The following is a 20678-nucleotide window of genomic DNA, read 5'->3' as shown; positions in this document are numbered from 1 at the left end:
TTTTGAAAGTGTTCCACAGGGTGGAGGGCCTGGCTTCTCTTTTATGCATGGAATGCCTTTTCTGGTGCCTTTTCTTCTTGTCTCTGGCCTGATATGCTTGGGTCAGGTCAGAGAAGGGCTTTGCTTTAATGGTATGGTTATCTTCAAATCCCCCTTAATATCCACTAAACCCTGAGGTCTTTGATCCTCTAACATTCATGGGAAACGACTGGGAAGGATATTCAGGATCTGCCCTTATCCCATTCTGATGCTAGCCATCTAGCAGATGTACAGTATTTTAAAATGAACAATGTTAACTCTGATTCTTCCAAGCAGTTCTGAATTTTGAGGATGAAAGTTCATATGCCACAAAGGTTCTATACAATTTGGTTATCTAAAGAAATTAGCACTCCAGGTATTTCATATCAATGATCATTCCTTTTATCAGTTAATGGGTAATGTCTAGAGCCCCCAAGATTCCTTGTGGCCTTTGTCTAAAACTGAGAAAACTCACTGAGTGAGCAGCAAACTTCTTGTGCCTCTTAGCATCTGAATCTGACACTTATTACTCCTTAAAACCTGCACAGAAAACCATTGTCTCTGGCAAGCAGTGATGGGCATTCTGAATCTAGAATTTGGTTGTGAGTTTCCTTTAGTATCTATTTAAAAAAACAATTGTTGATGAAAGTCTAAATTTTATCTGAATTTTATTCTTCACAGTGTATGTGCTATGGGGCTCAGAGATAGTAAGTGTGATGTTTTAAATGGTTACTCTTGGAAAGAATGACTCATTTAGACTTTTCCTAAGTGGTCATGTGTTTTGCATCTCTATTCTAGAATGCTCTATGCCTGTGGGCAATGCACAGCCAATTCACAGAGGGAATACACTTGGCATCTGGCTTAGAATACCCTCAGCCTCATCTTTATCTGCTTGGCTACAAAACTGAAACTTTCTGTGCTCTTAGGGATCTGTTTTAGACACTCTCTGGAGTTAAAATGAACAAGCCAGTGCTGGAATATTTCCTCTTCCTGTTTGTGTAGCCTTCTGCACATAGGTAGCAATGTAACTGCCCAAATGTGTTGCATTATCTGGACTTGCAGAGCAAACAGCAGGAGCAGGCTGTATGGGCCCAGCTCCCTCTCACAAATACCCTGGGTTTGATGTGCTCTTTTCTTCTCTGACTCCCACCGCCCACCCCCAGTTTTTCCCTGACTGTCACTCACATCTGTAAGAGTGGCCGGGAGGCTTTAGCACTTAGGCCATAGACTCTGAAGTCAGGATGAGGGCACAGGTGCCGGCTCTCAAGTGTCCTTAAAGACCCCCTAACCAGGACCGCAGAGCTCTAAGTATCTCCCTTCCTTGTGGCTTCTTCCATCCTGGCCTTTCCAGATCCTGTGGGTTGAGGTCTGAAGTTTTTCTCCAGCATGATCTTGTTCCTGGAAGGCTGGAGACCACACAAATCATGGGCTGATTCAGCTTCCCACCCTTCTCTAAGTGGCTTCTACACCTGGGATACCAAAAAGTGGTTGTCCGCAGATTTGTGGTTGTCAACCAAATTCAACCACTGATTTTGCCTATTCCCTTCCTTTCCACAGCCATATGATGTTGTAGGATGATGACAAGTTTGAATGCTTGTCTCTGCCCAAATCTCGTGTTGAATTGTATCCCCCATGCTGGAGGTGGGGCCTGGCTGGAGGTGTTCGGGTCATGGGGGTGGATCCATCATGACTTGGTGCTGTCCTCACTGTAGTGAGTGAGTTCTCAGGAGATCTGGTTGTTTAGAAATGTGTGGTACTTTCCGTCCCTGCACTGTCTGTCTCTTGCTCCTGCTCTCTGCCATGTGACATGCCTGCTCCCCCTTCACCTTCCCTCGTGATTTTAAGTTTCCCGAAACCTCTTAGAAGCTGAGCAGATGCCAGCACCATGTTTCCTGTACAGCCTGCAGAACTGTGAGCCAATTAAACCTCTTTTCTTTATAAATCACCCAGTCTCAGGTATTTCTTTATAGCAATGCAAGACTGGCCTAACACAGATTGTCATCTTTTTCCTTCTTTAGATGCCACCTCTCCCCAACCCCCTAACCTCTCCAGTGCTAGTAAGTGTGACCCTTAAAGCTTAGCTGGCACCATAGGCACGGTGTAGTCCATGCCTGTAGGTTGGGTGCAGGATGAGTCCTCCTCTACACTGGTCCTCAGTGGCCTAGTGGGACCTTGAAGCTCCTGAATTTCTATTCCTTCTTTTCCTGTTTAATGTTATTAAGTAAAAGAAACAAGAACTTCATATTTTTTTCCTTCTCCCCTGTGTTTTTTTTTTTTTTTTTTTTTTTGTGCGCATTCTAGAAAAAAGTTTTCAGACTCAGTTCATCAGCAGAGGTCATTCTCTTTCCTCTGACATCTGGTTAGAAATCGGACCTGTACAATCCTGCAGCTGTTGGCACTCAGGAAGGCTGGAGAGACTTTACTGTTCTGAGACTGACAGGAGGCAGTGTTTGCCTTGGGGCCATCAGCGACCTCAGATACCTCAGAAACCCAGAGGCTTTCTACCAGCTGCCTTCTCCTATCTACACCTGGCCCCTACACTTCTTCATTCTTGCAGCATCTCAGAGGATCAGAAGGTCCCCTCCCAAGCCCCTCACCTCCTCCTCCCACCCACCTCCACCCCAAGTCCTGGAGCAGTGCATCCTGGAGTAGTTATAGCTTTTTGTAACAAGCAGCTTTAGCAAATGTGTGGCCTGCATCTCCAATCGATGGTTCTGAAACACGGAAAAATGTTTTCAAAACATTTTTATCGACAGAAAAGTTTACATATACATGTACAACTTGATGAATCTTCAAAAACTAAATATTCCTGTGTAACCAGAACCCAGGTGAAGAAGCGGAATAGTAGCAGCACCCCAAAACTTCCTTCATCTTCCTTTCTAGTCACTCTAGCATTCTAGCATTCTAGTTAGCTTTACCTGTTTATAGATCTTACGCTGATAGAAGCATATTTGGAGTTTATACAGTTTTGTATCTGACTTTGGTGCAACATTATGTTTGCACAATTCATCTCTATCATTGCATGTGGTCATAGATCACGCATTTCATGTGCTGTGTAGTATATGTGTGAACATACCACATTAAAAAAATCCATTTTACTATTTTTCTCCATTTTTGCTCCAGATTTTGACCATTACAAACAGTGCTGCTGTGAACATCGTGCTGCCTGTCTTCTGGGCAGACACAGGTGGATGTTTCTGTTGGGTGGTATGCGGAAGTGAAAATGCTGGGTCATGGTATATGCGTGTGCAGGTTTGGAAGATACTGCCAAATAGTTTTTCAAAGTGTATGAGAGTTTCAGTTCCTCCCCATCCTCACCCACACTTGGTATTTTCTGCATTTTTATTGAAGCCTTACTGGTGGGTGTGTGGTGGTATCTCTGTGGTGTGAATTTGCATTTTGAGTGGCTCTGTGGCAGCCCAGGAATGAAGCTGGGGCATCAAATAAAAGATGTTATTGCAGACATATGTCTGTTCTCGCTTTTGACAGATGCTACTGTATTGGTGTCTTCTCATGCTGCTAATAAAGACATACCTGAGGCTGGTTAATTTATAAAGGAAAGAGGTTTAATGGACCCACAGCTCTACATGGCTGGGGAGGCCTCACAATCATGGCAGAAGTTTGAGGAAGAGCAAAGGAATGTCTTACATGGCAGCAGGCAAGAGAGCATGTGCAGGGGAACTTCCCTTTATAAAACCATCAGATCTTGTGAGACTTATTCACTATCATGAGAACAGCATGGGAAAAACCTGCCCCCATGATTCAGTTACCTCCCACTGGGTCTCTCCCATGACACGTGGGAATTATGGGAGCTACAATTCAAGATGAGATTTGGGTGGGGACACAGCCAAACCATATCAGCAGCCTTTCTCCCCACTTTAAAGATATCTTCTTTGTAGAAGCTAGTTTGAAAATCCAGAGTCCTGAAGTCAGCCTACATTCTCAGGAAACATGCTGTTGTTACCAAGACTGGACACATCATGAAGTGTCATGCAAGTGACTTGGCCTGACTGGTACATTCATTTTCTCTTCCATCCATAAAGTGTAGTGGAGTCCTATATATGCCAGGCACTGTTCTGGGTGCTGAGAGTATAGCAGGAAACCAAACAGAAGGTAGACTCTTGGAAGCTCACATTCTAGGGCAGAGAGACAATCAGTGATGCAATGAGGAAATAGCTGGTCAGATGGTGACTGGTGTTATGAAGAAAAATAAGGCAAGAAAGATTCAGTACCTCTGGGCACAGCTTTCAATAGAGCAATCAGGGATGGCCTCACTGACAAGGTGACATTGGAGCAAAAGCCTTAAACTTCCCTGGGAACAAGCTATGTGGGAATAAGCTACGTGGGAACATTCTAGAGGAAAAAGCATGTGCAGATGCCCTAAAGTGGGAGCATGTTTGAAGAAAAGCAAAGAGGCCAGTGTGATTGGAGCCGAGTGAGCAAGAGATGATGTGGTGCAGAGAAGGAGAAGATTGTGCTGGGCCTGACAGGCAACCCACGGGCTCTCAGTTCTGAGTGAAATGTCCTCAATGGTGCTACAGTGTTACCACCATGGAGCCTCCCAGTATCAAATCTTCCCATCAACTGAGACCACTTGGTTCTCTTTCCATTGCTCAGCACCTGTTGGGTTAGAATGCCCCTAACCAAATATTTTCTGGTCATTTTGATTGGTGCAGCAGATAGGGGAAGGGCCAGGTAGAGTATAAGGATTTCACTGTTTCTGTGATTTGGTGAACAACACTGGAGTTTAAATGTTCCTGAGAGAGTCTCCAGGCTGTCCCCCAACACCAGGCCTCAGCAGCATGTGGGGCCTGGTGTTGGACAGCCTGGGGACTGTGTCAGTTAAAATTCACAGTCTATAGGATCTGCATTCCCACCTATATCAGAGACACCTGGATCCCACCCTGCAGGCCCCTCTCTTCTACCAAGGGTCTCTTGGGGCAACTCCCAGAGGGAATCCAACATGTGCCCTTGATTTAGGCAAATGTAGCTGTGAATATTCTGAAAAGGATTGAGCCGAAGAGAAAGACCCAGAAAAAGAAATAATAGTATATGATGAGGGGAGCATTAATTAATAGTAATGGAAGACTGGCTAATCATTGGGGAAAAGAGAAAATTCTTTAGTCCACAGCTCATACCAAAATTAGCTTCCATAAAAATATGCCAATAAAATATGGGGGATTTTTTTTTTTACAACAGAGAGGGAGAGGGACTTTCTAAATAATCTAGAAAGTAAACCACTACCACCACCACCACCATCATCATCAACATCTAATACTATGTGCTTTACTTGTATCAAGTAATTTAATCATCACAACCACTTTATTTGATAACATTAGTTTTTCTCGTTTTCTAGATGATAAAATTGACGCACAGAGAGGGTAATTTTCCAAAGACTCCAACAAGTGGTAATGCCAGAGTTCAAAGCAAACAAGTATGACTACAGAGTTCCGACTTCTAACTTACCGCAAAATAATGTATCGAGAGATTTAAATGCATGAATTAAAATCTATATGGAAGGCTAGGTGTGGTGGCTCATGCCTGTAATCCCAGCACTTTAGGGAGGCTAAGGCAGGTGGATCACAAGGTCAAGAAATTGAGACCATCCTGGCCAATATGGTGAAACTCTGTCTCTACTGAAAATACAAAAATGAGCTGGGCATGGTGGCACGCCTATAAACCCAGCTACTTGGGAGCCTGAGGCAGGAGAATCACTTGAACTCTGGAGGCAGAGGTTGCAGTGAGCTGAGATCATGCCACTGCAATCCAGCCTGGCAACAGAGAGAGACCCTACCTCAAAAAATAAATAAATAAATAAAAAGCTATATGGAAAACAAAATTATGTAGAGGGAAGGACAAATGACTGGTGGGGGGGAGAGCATCATACCACATATGTAACAGATAAAGCATTAATATTCTTTACAGAACAATTTCTCAGATGTTAGTGCTCAGAACACCAGTGTCCTGAACCATGCCAATGGGTATTCTGTGAGGAAAAAGAAAAAAGTTTTCATGGTCAATGAAGTTTAGGAAATGATGTGTTAAATCTGACCATGAAACCTTTTTTCCCTCAGTTCACCTATTAATGTCTCATGGGATAATAAAGCTTCCGAAATACAGCCCAGAAGATCTCATCTTTGTATGTAACGAGTTCCTATAAATCAGGAAGGAAAATATGAAAATCCCAATAAAAAATGAACACGAGAGAAACCAGTTCAAAAAAAGAAAAATATAAATAGCTGTAAGCATACAGAAACATATTCAACCTTTTATTAAAGAAAGGAAAATGAAATATGGAGGTACCCATTTTTATCGTTCAATTGGGAAAAAAGGCTTATTATACCCAGTATTTGTAAAAATAGGAGGAAAAAACCACACCCTTACAAAGTCAGTGAGACGGACTAAGCAAGTACCGCTTTTCTATGGGAGGGCAATTTGGCACCATGTATCAAAGATCTTAAAAAAATGCGTATGACTTGGTCTAGCAAAGTTTGTTCAGAGGAACTTATAAAGAAATACAGTAGCTCCTAGAATAATACTGTGTCTGTCATTCAACGTTATTTTCTTGCAACATTGACAAGAAAAAATATCGATTCCCTGACGGGGCCACTGTCTGTGTGGAGTGTGCACTTTCTCCCCATGTCTGCGTGGGTTCTGTCCGTGCACTCCCGTTGCCTCACACATCCCGAAGCTGTGCATGGTAGGTGAATTGGCCTGCCTCAATGGTCCCAGTCTGAGTGACTGTGGGTGAGTATGTGAGTGCACCCTGGGATAGGACAGTGTCCTCTCCAGGATTAGTTCTCATCTTGCGCCCTGAGGTGCCGGGACAGACTCTGGTCACCCAAGATCCTGAACTGGAGTAATTGGGTAAAAAATGACCCTACTTGTTTTTATTAATCTTTTAAAAATATATGCATAGCTTACATTTATTTCAATGTTTAATATTATTTGAGGTCTTTTTTTAGAAGTTTGATATTTTAGTGACCAGAAATGTGCTGTAGGAACTTAACTCTTGTTTCTATCAGTTAGCCTGTGGCAAAATTGGTTTCCTTCGCTGTTGTTTTGCTTAAAGTCATTTCAGTTAAAGTCACAATTTCCAAGAACCTATAGGGGACATTAAGTGAGGACTCGCTGTACTTGGACAAGTGGGCAAAGGTGTATGTACAGGGGAGTTCATTACAGCATGATTTATATTAGCAAAAATGTCATTAACATGAGGCAATGAACATTTATATATTGAAGTACTGTGCACCTCCTAAAAACAGTGATATTGGTCTGTTGTATTCTCATGGAAAGATATCCAATGTATGCATAAAAATAATCAGATTACCAAATAATTCGTAACTACTTTTGTAAGAAAAAATTAAAAACCAAGACTGAAAGCATATATATTTAAATGTTAATGGTGATTAGCTTTCTCCAATGGTTGGACTTCAGTTGATTTTTTTCCTTTTTTCTTTATACCTTTCTGCATTGTCTAATTTTTTTTTACGTTGATTACTTGTTACTTTAAAACTAAAAATGGATGTTACTGTTTTGAAACATGAAGTTTTTACTACTCTGAAAAGGTGAGACACATTAGAGAACTAGGAAGATTTAATTCTTAAACAAATATTAAGTTTTTTATGCTACTGAACTTAGCCGCAGCCTAATAAGCTAAACTCAAAGTGAGGGTAAATAAGATTCAAGAAGAAGAAGACAAAGAAGCTTAAAAAAATCTGAAGTCTGTGGAAATAATAGATCTTTCTTAAAGGGATCTAAAGAAAAGAGGAAATTAACCTTCACTTGGTTTAACTGCTGCATTGAATCATTGGCCTGTCAGAGGAAAAACCTGGACAGTTAACAGTTCTTCTTGTATCAGGCAGGGAAGCAAGCAGATGTCAAATAGTGTTTGGCAAATGGACCTGCAGAGCCACCCTCCAGCAGTTTCTGAAGGGAATCTCAACTCCTTGTTCTTGAATTTGTGGCACAGATTCTGGGCCAATTCCTCCCCCTCACCCTTTTTTAACTAACCCAAAATGAACTCCTTTTGCAAAGTCTGGACGGTTTCCAACCAACCCAGCGCTCAAGGTTGTCAGCCAGCTGCTGGCAGCTCACACTGACTAATTTTCTTTTCTCTTAAATGGTGCAGAAATATGCTGCTTTACATACAGAAAGGGAAAAAAGGGGGGGCGGGAATTGAAGGACCTAATTTGAAAATACCTCAAATCTCCTAAATCAGCCTTAAGACCTAGTCAGTTTATTTCCCCATTCATTCTGTGGTACTAAATGTGTTGAAGTGGGTCCCACAGAGAACTACCCGTTTTATGGTATGTAAAGGGAATTCCTCAGCAAATTCCCCTGGAAAGGAGAAAACTTGAATACTAATGAAGAATCTATCTCCCTTGCCATTCTCTTGCCACTGCCAACTGAAAATATAGCATTTTATAATTATTTAAAATAGAATCTATCATAAAATAGATCTATTTTAGGCAACTGAATACTTGAGGAAATGTATCATCCCTATTCTCTATCATCCAGTCTTGTTGGGAGGTAATGTAGCATAGTGCTTAAGATCAGAAGCACTGGAGTCTGTTTCCTCATCCATAAAATAGTATGTACCCCCACGGGGTTGTTGTAAAGATTAAATAAAATGACAGCCCACAGTGCTGGCTTAGCACAGGCCAGTTAGTCGAGGCTAGCATTAAACATGACCTTTACCTCTCGATCACAATCAACATAGCCAGCATCTTCCTTAGGTATTTAGAATCCTTAGGTATTTAGAAAGGCGGGCATCACAAACTTTTGTTGTTGTTTCAAAATGTCTTTCTCAGAACCGCCACTATTTGCTGGGTTAGGAGGTAGGTTCTCACACCTGCAGTCTCCCAGGCCATTCACCAAGTGTTGTTGGATATCTTCCCTCACTAACACCACTCTCTGGGGTCAAGCATTCAGCCTTCTTTTTCCAGTGGTGGGAGGTAGGTTTTGTATGAGTCAGAGATTGTTGACACACAGGCCATCCACAAGGGGCAGCTCAAATGGGCTCACCGCGTTCTCGAGTCATGGAGGACCATCTGCAGCGATGTGGGAATGGGTCATGGGAAGCCCTTGCCCAGCCCTGAGGAGAAAAACAAGTGAGGGGGGAGAGTCGTGTGTGCGTGACAGGACCCAGCCAGACACACAGCAGGCCTCCTGGTAGTGGCCGCCCATAAATCTATGAGCAGAAACTCTGATCTGTCTTTCGTTTTGAGCCTGGGTGGAAACAGACCTTCAGAACAATAACTTTTCCTTTCCCTCGGCCTTCCAGTCATAACAACTCTACTTTTTCTTCAGACAAAGTGGATCCTTCTGCCCACTAGGGGAAAGGGCAGGAAGTGCTGAAAAGAAAGAAAACACGATGTATTTCGAGATCTTCTCTTCCACCCTCGCAATGAGAGCCTTTTCTTAGTTCTGTGTAGTTGTTGGGTATGCAAGGAAAAAGGGAGAATGGGGAATGTGGTGCCTCCTTGGGGATTTCTCTGAATGGAGAATATGAAATTGAAAAGCCAAGAGTTCCTGCTTCAGGAGTGGGGAGTAGGGACTCTTTCTCCATGTGTTCCATGTCTTCGGAATAATTTCATGCTCAGCTTTGTCTTTTCTTTGAAGTCCTCCCCAAGTACTGGAAGAACCAAGAAATCGCCATGGCTCAGACAGAATTTGTTTTAAGCAAGACTCAATTTGTCAGCTGACACTACAGCTACCTCCTCCTAGACTGTGAGTTGCGCTGGCTTGGCCCTGGTTAGGAACTGCTAGACTTTCAGACAGGTCTGGCTCCAGTTTTCCCCTCTGATTCATGGATTAATGTGGAATTTTCCAGTGAGGCTTGCTCTAGGGAGAATCATTCTCTTTGAGTCCACAAGTTCTCTTTATTCAGCAGGGGAATCCTACCCTGTGGCCATAGATGGGTCATCTCTGTCTATTCCATCAACCGCCAGACCTCAGATGAGAAGAGAAATAAGCATCCCTGGCAGAAAGATCTCCAAATACAGAGTGGTTTTCATTCATTCACACAAGAGTCACAGGCTCATTGATAGCAGTGTATAGAGAATTGGGTTCTCTATTTATTTATTTATTTATTTTTTGTGACAGAGTTTTGCTCTTGTTGCCCATGCTGGAGTGCAATGGTACGATCTCGGCTCACTGCAACCTCTGCCTCCTGGGTTTAAGCGATTCTTCTGCCTCAGTCTCCCTAGTAGCTGGGATTACAGGCATGTGTCATCACGCCTGGCTAATTTGGCATTTTTAGTAGAGATGGGGTTTCTCCATGTTGGTCAGGCTGATCTCAAACTCCTGACTTCAGGTGATCTGCCTACCTTGGCCTCCCAAAGTGCTGGGATTACAGGCGTGAGCCACCGCACCGCCCGAGTTCTCTATTTTTATTAAATAATGTATTATTACCATGAAAATTTTCATATCTAAGAAATCAAAGGGTCGCACAACTTTAAAAAGGTTGCACAACTTTTACATCCTTTCTAGCATTAATAGCATTATTTTAAAAAATTTATAATAAAAATAATTTTATTTTTTAATAGACAGGTTTTTTTCTATTTAAAAAAGGTGTCGCTGACAAAATTTCAGCTGTTAAAATGTTTATTTCTTGATTGTTTTCTAGCTAACAGTAGGAGTATTATTCGTTAAAAGTTGGACTTGCATTGCATTTTGAGTACACGGTAATATTGCCATTTGAACGTAAATTTAAGAAAGTTTAATCCCTAAAATGCTGTTACTGGATGAAATGCTAAGTCAGACTTGAAAGTCAGACCCCAATAATGATGACTAGTGTGAACATGGGATAATTAATGACTCTTTATTACTTAGGGACTGAGTAATAGGCTTTAACATAGAACACTGGCATGGCAGCAAGGACACGGCATATGAGATTTATGAGGACCAAGGCTTTCCAGACTATGGGGAGTGAGCGAGCACCCGCCCAGGGTGGCAGCCCTCACATTCACTTCCCAGCCACTTCTTAAGGGTTATTTCTGTAGACAGGCAATCGCTGTGGTTGGAGTAGGAATGGAGAGAGTAGAGGAAGGCTGCCTTGGTGTTTTTCAAGTGAATACTTTAAAAAAGGTTCTTGAAAGGAAGCTCATTATTTATTTTGCTTGGCTTGTTCTTCCTTATTTGGAAAACTTCCCAACAGAATCTACTACTCAATTTCTTCAAGTCAAGTCATGCAGAGTCAAAGGACAGACGAGATAAAAATGTAGATATCTTTCAGGGGTTTATTGGCCTCCTGTGTTTCCCATCTTACCAATGAGCCTTGTTGGGGAAGAGGGCAGTAAGAGGCCAGCCTATATTTAGAAAGTGCACGGTCACACACCTCACAAGCTGTGACATCAGTAGACCCTGGAAGCATAACATCTATGCTCATACATTCGATGGTGTTGATGGGTTCCTATTGTTCTAATAATATCTGAGACTTAGATGCCAGGGAGTCTGCAGTTAGTACCCCCTTCCCTTTGTTGGCCCATGTATGTGAATGTTTCTTGTCTTATCCTGGAATATGCTAAAGAAGAACAGAAACTCAATGCCCAGCCTTACTTTCATCTTACCCTCATTTCAGATATAAGAAGGAATGTTTATATCCCAGCCTGTGTAGTTTAGTTTCACTGCAAAACTGTATTCATGCTTTCTTCATACCAGTTGTGGGCTCTTTACTATAATGGACCTGTGGAAATTATTTCACGTCATCCCCAAGAAATATTTTCCTGTCTTTATTACTAAATTGGGGGCTTTTCCCATTGTCTGGCCTTGAGGATTTTTCCAATATTTGTTGAAATTAAAGCCAAGTCATCTGAAGATTTAATACCATATTGTGGCAACTCTTTCAAAGCTTTTGATAGAAGTACTTGGTAGAATATTGAAGACATATAATTATCATCATAATAATAAATACCTCTGAATTGTACAATGTGAATTATATTTTGCCTGTAGGGAGCTTACAATCTATGGATTCAGCTGTAACACACACAAACACAGCTTAAGCCAAATAAATCAATAACCTAGTGTCAAACATTCAGGACTAAATGCTGTTACTGAGACCTTGGGTTTAGGAATAAAGGAATGGAATTCTACTTCTGCACACAGTCCACCCATATGAATGTCAGCTGCAGAGTTTCCTAGACGATTATCAAATGGAAGCAGTAAAAGTGTAAAAGTGTACTTCCTAAAAAGGAATATTGTGGAGCGGGCATGGTAGCTCACTCCTGTAATCCCAGCACTTTGGGAGGCTGAGGCAGGCAGATCACTTGAGGTCAGGAGTTCGAGACAAGCCTGGCCAACATGGTTAAACCCTATTTCTACAAAAAATACAAAAAGTAGCCAAGCATTGTGGTGCACACCTGTAATCCCAGCTACTCGGGATGCTGAGGCTTGAGGATTACTTGAACCCGGGAGGTGGAGGTTGCAGTGAGCAAGGATCACACCAGCATGGGTGACAGAGTGAGACCCTGTCTTAAAAAAAAAAGAAAAAAGAAAAAAGGGAAATCATGTTCATTAGCAATTTAGAGAAGTAGTATACTCCCTTTTTATTAAAATTCAAGTTTCAGGATATGAATTCTGGTTTAATAGTTGTGTCTTTTGTGGATAACACACTTCCCTTAAAGGCTGAGGCTCATTAGGACCAGGTTACAATAAGCAAGTATTTTTATTTTATTCCTTTCCATAGGAACACTGTGTTCAATCAACTATTTGCATAATTTAAGGCAAATTATTCTTCCAACAAACCTACAACTGCCTCCTCTGAGAGGGCATGTGCTACACAGACCCATCTCTTGGATATCTGATGAGCGTTATGTATTTATTTGCTTGTGGCTTGAATAAATGCATGACTTAAGCATGAATAAGCATACTGCAAATACATCTAAATAGACCAGTTATTAGAATAGCATTTTCTAAGATTATTATGACATTTATGTTTGCTCCTCCCTTGTGCTTGGGATTATTGACTGGCTCCAAGGTCACCAGGAGGTATTTATTCTAGGGCTTTTGTTCAGTTTAACAAACTAAGAGCAATCTTGCATTCTTCTTTTTCCTGCAAAAATTCCATCACTTGTCCTAGAAATGATGTCAAAGAGAAACTCAAACTCAGACTGAAAAAGCAATTAAAACAATCTTTAGGAAGGAGAAAGGAAATTTCTGAATGTGAGTGCTAGGGTCTAAAAGTCAAAGTGGATTTTCTGAGGCCTATGTATGATGGTTTAATCCAATCAGGGGGATTTAAGACTGTGTGCTTATCAAAAGTGGCTAAAAAATGAAAAAACACAAAATACTATTTTTTCTCCATGGCAGGCAATAAGGCAAGTTATTTAACATAAGAAATATACTTCCTTTTTTTCTCTGTATAAGATTAGCTAACCAGCTCTCAACTACGGCAATGGCTAGTCAGTCTCTATCTTATGTGAGTCCAGGAGCTACCTTCCAGGATACCCACCAAATGGCTGGAGATGTATTAGTTGTATACTTAAGTTTTACCTGATAATCTATTTTATGTTCATATAGTGCTCTGAATTCTTTGCCTTTTTTTGTGGTAGCAGTGATGGCTCATCAGATGGTTGCTGTCTTTTTTTTTTTTTTTTTTTTAAATAATAGAACTCCCAGCAAGAGGCTGAGAATACCTAAGTAGCTATACTGATATAAAGGGACAGCTCCGTCTGCTCTCTACCTGCTGTGACGAAGGCTTTCTGCCCCCTCCAGGCCAGAGTATGGTTGGTGCCTGAGAACAGAGGCACAGTAGATGAAGGCAGGCACAATTTTGGCACAAGGATAGGCATTTTCACCACCTGTAAAATTCCTCTCCTGTCTCCTATTTACTTCCCTTCACTTGTGAGAGCCCAGAAGGGAAGCTGAAGCTGCAGTGCATTATCCACCCAAAGGAAAGCAAGAGTCTGAAAAGAACTTGAAGGTCCAAAGGGGATTTTTCTGCAGATATAGCAGTGATTTTAATTAAGAGGGGAAAGCTTTGGAAATGGGTCAGTTTCTTAAGAACATCTATTGCTCATTTGCTTAGAAGTTTGTTTTCCCTGCCCCACGTTATGGGGTGGCGCCTCCTGGGAGGCAGAGCTTGAACAGTAAGACACAGGGAGGAATCGGTGGCCTGTATGGCCGCTGTGATTATCAGAGCCAGGTGGCCAATGTTTCAAAGTTAGAGAGGTCAATGATTGGCAGTTGTTTGTGCAAGTTTGTGATCTTAAAAGACTCCAAGACCTTAGACTTATTTTAAGGGAGCAGGTGCCAAGCTTGAGAACCTTGAGAAATGGAGGCATAAGCAAGCACAGGAATGGGCACAGGTTGGTGTAGCCTAGTGGGTTAGCATTGCGCAGAATAAACTGGGCCAAGTGATGTTACATGAAAGATAACAAATGCAAAGTATGTGAAAATTGTAAACATGTTCCAGTTAGCCAAAGATGTTTCTCCAACCTAGCAATGTAATTCAGGCAAGATTATGTAAATACAAAGACCCCAGAGATAAAAAATAAATTATAGCCACAAGAGCCAAATCAGATAGTCCAGAAACAAACTAATGCAGGCCTAGTGTGAGAAAATCCTATAGGCAGTACCTTTCTGGATGCAGGGCAGGTGTGTGGTTCAAGGAGCAACTGATAACCAAGGAATAACATACTGCAGATGGCTTCAATTCTTAGGTGATGGTAGCACTGATGTTACACATTTGTGATTTTTTGTGTCTTTCATGTGTGTCTCTTTAATAAATCTCTAGCTTAAAGGTGACAGATACAAGATCTGTGTCTCACTGCTCCTACTTTCGGAGCACTCTATAGGCATTTCTGACAGAGCACACCACTTCCAAACTTGGAAATGGTCTCAGAGCCATTCTCAACACAGGATTCAGAGTGATCAGAGTTGGCCTGGGAGGTGAAATCTATTTGTGGTCTCTGCAGTGCCTTTTTTTTTTGTCTCCTCAGTGCGTTTGTTTGTAAAGTGTCAAGTAAGAAAGCTCTCTTCAGTGTTGTTAAAATAGAAACACTTGAACTGGGCGTTGGGTCACTAGGTTCTGGGACAAAGTTTGATAGCACCTTGTCCTTCGATAAAATTATAGCTGATGACCAACTGTCCAACAAGTTCTGTCCCTGTGTTGCTGTGTTACCTGGGCTTACAAAATGGCACATAAATAGGACAATCCTGAATCTTACTGAGAGAGTATATATTACGTTTGTGTGTGTGTGAGACAGAGATCCTTACTATAGAGGATGATGAAACATGTAGATTTTTTTGTTAATCCAGTTGCAACTCTAATTCCTGCTCTCCTTGCCTTCTGCTATTTTATGTTAAAACCAGTGCCCTTTTCTTTGAGGAATAGAATTGAATACAGTATAAGCGCAGATACGGCTGGCTGGTTCCAGGATCCATGAGCTTATTTTGGGTACTCAGTGACAGCAGAAATGTACATAACTCCTTTCATCTAGGTACTTGTGTAGTTGCATAGTTGGGAAATGGCTGCCTTAAGTTATTGCTGTGGAGAGCATGCCAAGATAAGATATTCTTGCTTAAGCTTGTGGTTAAAATCTGTAATATGGCTGTATTTCATAAGTTCTTAGGTTGGGAATGTTTTTTAACCTTATTTCCCTTAACATCTTCCATTTTTTTCTGACCTCTCTCTTCTCCCTATCCCTTTAAAAAAGCTAAAATTTGTTATTTTTATTTTTGTGGGTACATAGTAGGTATATACATTTATGAGGTACATAAAATGCTTTGATATAGGCAATGAAATGTGAAATAAGCACATCATAGAGAATGGGGTATCCACCCCTCAAGCATTTATCCTTTGAGTTACAAACAATCCAACTACACTCTTTAAGTTATTTTAAAATATGCAATTATTATTGACTATAGTCACACTGTTGTGCTATCAAATAGTAAGCCTTATTCATCCTTTCCAGTTTTTGTACCCATTAACCATCCCCACATTCCCCAAACCCCTCTACTGGCCTTCCCAGCCTCTGGTAACCATCCTCTACTCTCCATCTTCATGAGTTCAATTTTTCTTTTATTTTTAGATCCCACAAATAAGTGAGAACATGCAATGTTTGTCTTTCCATGCCTGGCCCATTTCACTTAACATAATGATCTCCAGTTCCGTCATGTTTGTGCAAATGACTGGATCTATTATGGCTGAATAGTATACTCCATTGTATATAAGTACCACATTTCTTTATCCACTCATCTGTTGATGGCCATTTAGGTTGCTTTCAAATCTTAGCTATTGTATATGGTAGTTCAATTTTTAGTTTTTTAAGGAACCTCCAAATGGCTCTTCATAATGATTGTACTAATTTACATACCCACCAACAGCGTGGAAGGGTTCCCCTTTCACCACATCCTCACCAGCACTTATTGCTTGTGTTTTGGCTAAAAGTGATTTTAACTGAGGTGAAATGATATCTCATTGTGGTTTTGATTTGCATTTCTGATGTTCAGTGATGTTGCACACCTTTTCATATGCCTGTTTGCCATTTGGATGTCTTCTTTTGAGAAACTTTTTTCAAATATTTCGCTCATTTTAAAATCAACTTATTAGTTGTTTTTTTTTTCCTATAGAGTTGTTTGACCTCTTTGTATATTCTAGCTATTAATTCCTTATCAGATGGGTAGTTTGAAAATATTTTCTCCCATTCTGTGGGTTGTCTCTTCGCTTTGTTGACTATATATGTTGCTGTGGAAAACCTCATTAACTTGATGTGATCTCATCTGTCCATTTTTGCTTTGGTTGTCTGTGCTTGTGGGATATTGCTCAAGAAATTTTTGCCCAGACCAACATCCTGCAGATTTTCCTTAATGTTTTCTTGTAGTATTTTCATAGTTTGAGGTCTTTGATTCAAGTATTTAATTCACTTCAATTTGGTTTTTGTATATGCTGAGAGATAGAAGTCTAGTTTCATTCTTCTGCTATGGATATTCAGTTTTCCCAGCGCCGTTTATTGAAGAGACTTTCTTTTCCCCAGTGCATGTTCTTGGCACCTTTGTCATTATAGAGCTCTTTCACTTCTTTGATTAAGTTAATTCCTTGGTATTTAATTTTATGTGTGGCTATTGTAAATGGGATCACTTTTTTAAAAATTTCTTTTTCACCTTGTTCATTGTTGGTATATAAAAATGCTACTGCCTTTTGTATGTTGATTTTGTTTATCAGTTCTAATCATTTTCTTGTGGAGACTTCAGATTTTTCCGAATAGAAGATCATATCATCTGCAAACTAGGATATATTGACTTCTTCCTTCTCACTTTGGACGCCCTTTATAACTTTCTTTAGTGTGATTGCTCTAGTAAGGCATCTTGTGTTTCCATTATCATTTGTTTCAATAAATTTTTAAATTTTCTTCTTAAGTTCTTCATTGATCCACTGGTCATTCAGGAGCATATTGTTTAATTTCTGTGTATTTGTAGAATTTCCAAAATTCCTCTTGTTATTAATTTCTAATTTTATTCCATTGTGGTCAGAGAAGATACTTGATATTATTTCCATTTTTTTGAATGTTTTATTACTTGTTTTGTGATGTAAAATATGGACTACCCTTGAGAACGATCCACATGCTGAGGAAAAGAATGTGTATCCTGCAGCTCTTGGATGATATGTTCTGTAAATATCTATTAGATCTATTTGGTCTATAGTGTGGATTAAGTATGATGTTTCTTTGTTGATTTTTGTCTGGAAGCTCTGTCCAATGCTGAAAGTGAGGTGTTGAAGCCTCCAGCTATTATTGTATTCTGGCCTATTTTTCTTTAAGCTCTAATACTATTTATATATCTGGGTCCTCCAGTGTTGGGTGCATATATATTTAAAATTGTTTTATCCTCTTGCTGCACTGACCCCTTTATCATTATATAGTAACCTTCTTTGTCTCTTTTTATAGTTTTTGTCTTGAAATCTATTTTGTCTGATATGTATAGCAACTCCTGCAGTTTTTTGGTTTCCACTGGTGTGGAATATCATTTTTCATCCATTTATTTTCAGTCTATGTATACTTTTATAGGTGAAGTATGTTTCTTGTAGGCAACAGATCAATGGGTCTTGATTTTTTCAGTTTGTCTTTTGATTGGAGAGTTTAGTCCATTTACACTCAATGTTATGTGATAAGTAAGGACTTACTCTTGCCATTTTGTTATTTGTTTTCTCATTGTTTTGTGGTCTTCTCTTCCTTTTTTCTTTCCTTCCCGTCTTTCTCCAGTGAAGGTACTTTTCTTTGGTGATATGATTTAATTTCTTGCTTTTTAATTTTTGTGTGTCCATGGTGTGTTTTCTAGTTTGAGGTTCCCATGAGGATTGCAAATACTGTCTTATAACTCGTTATATTAACCTGATAACAATTTAACACCATTTACATAAATAAACAAGTGAAAAAAACTAATAAAAATTCAACTTCATCCCCCAACTTTTTAACTTTTTGTTGTTTCATTTTTTATCTAATTGTACTGACTGTGTCTTGACAAGTTGTAGTTATTTCTGTTTGGCTCATAATTCAGTCTTTCTACTTAGTATAAAAGTAGTTTACATACCACAGCTACAGTGTTATAATATTCTGTGTACTATTACCAGTGAGCTTTATATCTTCAGCTGATTTTTTTTATTGCTCATCGATGTCATTTTCTTTCTGATTGAATTATTTCCTTTAGCATTTCTTGTAGAACAGGTCTGGTATTGATGAAATACCTCAGCTTTTGTCTGGGAAAGTCTGTTTCTCCTTCATGTTTGGAGGATATTTTTGCCAGATATACCATTATAGGGTAAAAGTTTTTTTTTTTTCCTTCATCACTTTAAATATGTCATGCTTCTCTCTCCTGGCCTGTATGATTTTCACTGAAGATATATCAGAACTCCATTGTAAGTTATTTGTTTCTTTTCTCTTGCTGCTTTTAGGATCCTTTCTTTATCCTAACCTCTGGAAGTTTGATTACTAAATGCCTTGAGGTAGTCTTCTTTGGGTGAAATCTGCTTGGTATTCTATAACCCTCTTGTACTTGCATATTAATATCTTTAGGTTTGGGAAGTTCTCTGTTATTATCTCTGAATAAACTCTACTCCTGTCTCTTCCTCTACCTCCTAAGGCCAATAACTCTTAAATTTGCCCTTTTAAGGCTATTTTCTTGATCCTGTAGGTGCACTTCATTGTTTTTCATTCTTTTTTGTCTCCTCTTTGTGTTTTCAAACAGCCTGTTATAAAGCTCACTAATTATTTCTCCTGCTTGATCCATTTTGCTATTAAAGAACTCTGATGCATTCTTTAGTATTCCAATTGTATTTTACAGCTCCAGAATTTCTGTTTGATGATCTTTAATTATTTACATCTCATTGTTAAATTTATCTGATAGAATTCTGCATTTCTTCTCTGTGTTGAATTTCTTTGAGTTTCCGCAACATACCTATCTTTTTATTTTAAAATTTTTGATTATATAGAAATGGAGGTCTCACTATGTTGCCCAGGCTGGCCTCAAACTCCTGGGCTCAAGTGATTCTAACTCTTTGGCCTACCAAAGTGCTGAGATTATAGGCAGGAGACCCCACACCTGATCAACACAGCTATTTTGAATTCTCTGTCTGAAATGTCACATATCTCTGTTTCTTCAGGATTTGTCCCTGATGCCTTATTTAGCTCATTTGGTGAGGTCATGTTTTCCTGGATGGTGTTGATGCTAGTAGGTGTTCTTTGGTATCTAGGCATTGAGGAGTTAGGTATTTATAGTAGCCTTCACTGTCTGGGCTTATTTGTAAGCAATCTTTCTTGGGAAGACTTTCCAGATATTTGAAAGGACTTGGGTGTTGTGATCTAAGCTGTATGTGCTTTAAGTGACACTGCAAGCCCAGTAACACTGTGGTTCTTGCAGACTTGTAGAAGTACCACCTTCCTGGTCTTACACAAGATCTGGGAGAATTCTCTGGATTACCAGGCAAGGACTCTTGTTCTCTTCCCTTGCTTTCTCCCTAACAAACAGAGTCTCTCTGTTCTGAGCCACCAAAAGCTGGGGGTAGAGTGACACAAGCACCCCTGTGGCCATAACCATCATGATTACACTGGGTCAGACGTGAAGGCAGCACAGCACTGGTCTTGCCCAAGGCCTGATGTAACCACACCTGGCTAGTACATATGTTTGCTTAAGGCCCTGGGGATCTATAATCAGCAGATGGTAAAGCCAGCCAGGCCTGTGTCCTTCCCTTTAGAGTGGTGAGGTCCCCCAGGCCCTGGGTGGGTCCAGAGGTACTGTCCAGGGGTCAGGGACTAGAGTCAAAAACCTTAGAAATCTCCCTGGTGATCTATTATATTGCAGCTGAGCTGGCACTCAAACCACAAGATGTAGTCCTTCCCACCCTTCCCTCCCCTTTCCACAGGCAGAGGAGCCTCACCCTATAGTCACCCCCACCCCAGGCCACGAAGAGTACTGCCAGACTACTGCCAGTGTTCCCTTAAAGCCCAAGGTCTCTTAAATCAGCTTGTGGTGATTCATCCTTCAGGGCAGTGGGGTCCCCTCTGGCCCAGGGCAGGTCCAGAAATGTCAGCAGAGTCAAGTCCTGGAATCAGGGACCCTAAGGGCCTGCTTGGTGCACTACCTCTCTGTGGCCATGCTGGGACCTAAGCCAGCATGTCTCAGAGGCTCATCCCAGGCCGTCAGTATAGTACCTGGGTATTATT

The sequence above is a fragment of the Sapajus apella genome, unplaced genomic scaffold, assembly GCF_009761245.1.
Source record: "Sapajus apella isolate SASKATOON/1434 unplaced genomic scaffold, GSC_monkey_1.0 scaffold2, whole genome shotgun sequence".
In the NCBI taxonomy this organism is placed as follows: Eukaryota; Metazoa; Chordata; class Mammalia; order Primates; family Cebidae; genus Sapajus; species Sapajus apella.
The sequence above is the reverse complement of the archived record's forward strand: the minus strand, read 5'-3'. Positions refer to the sequence as shown.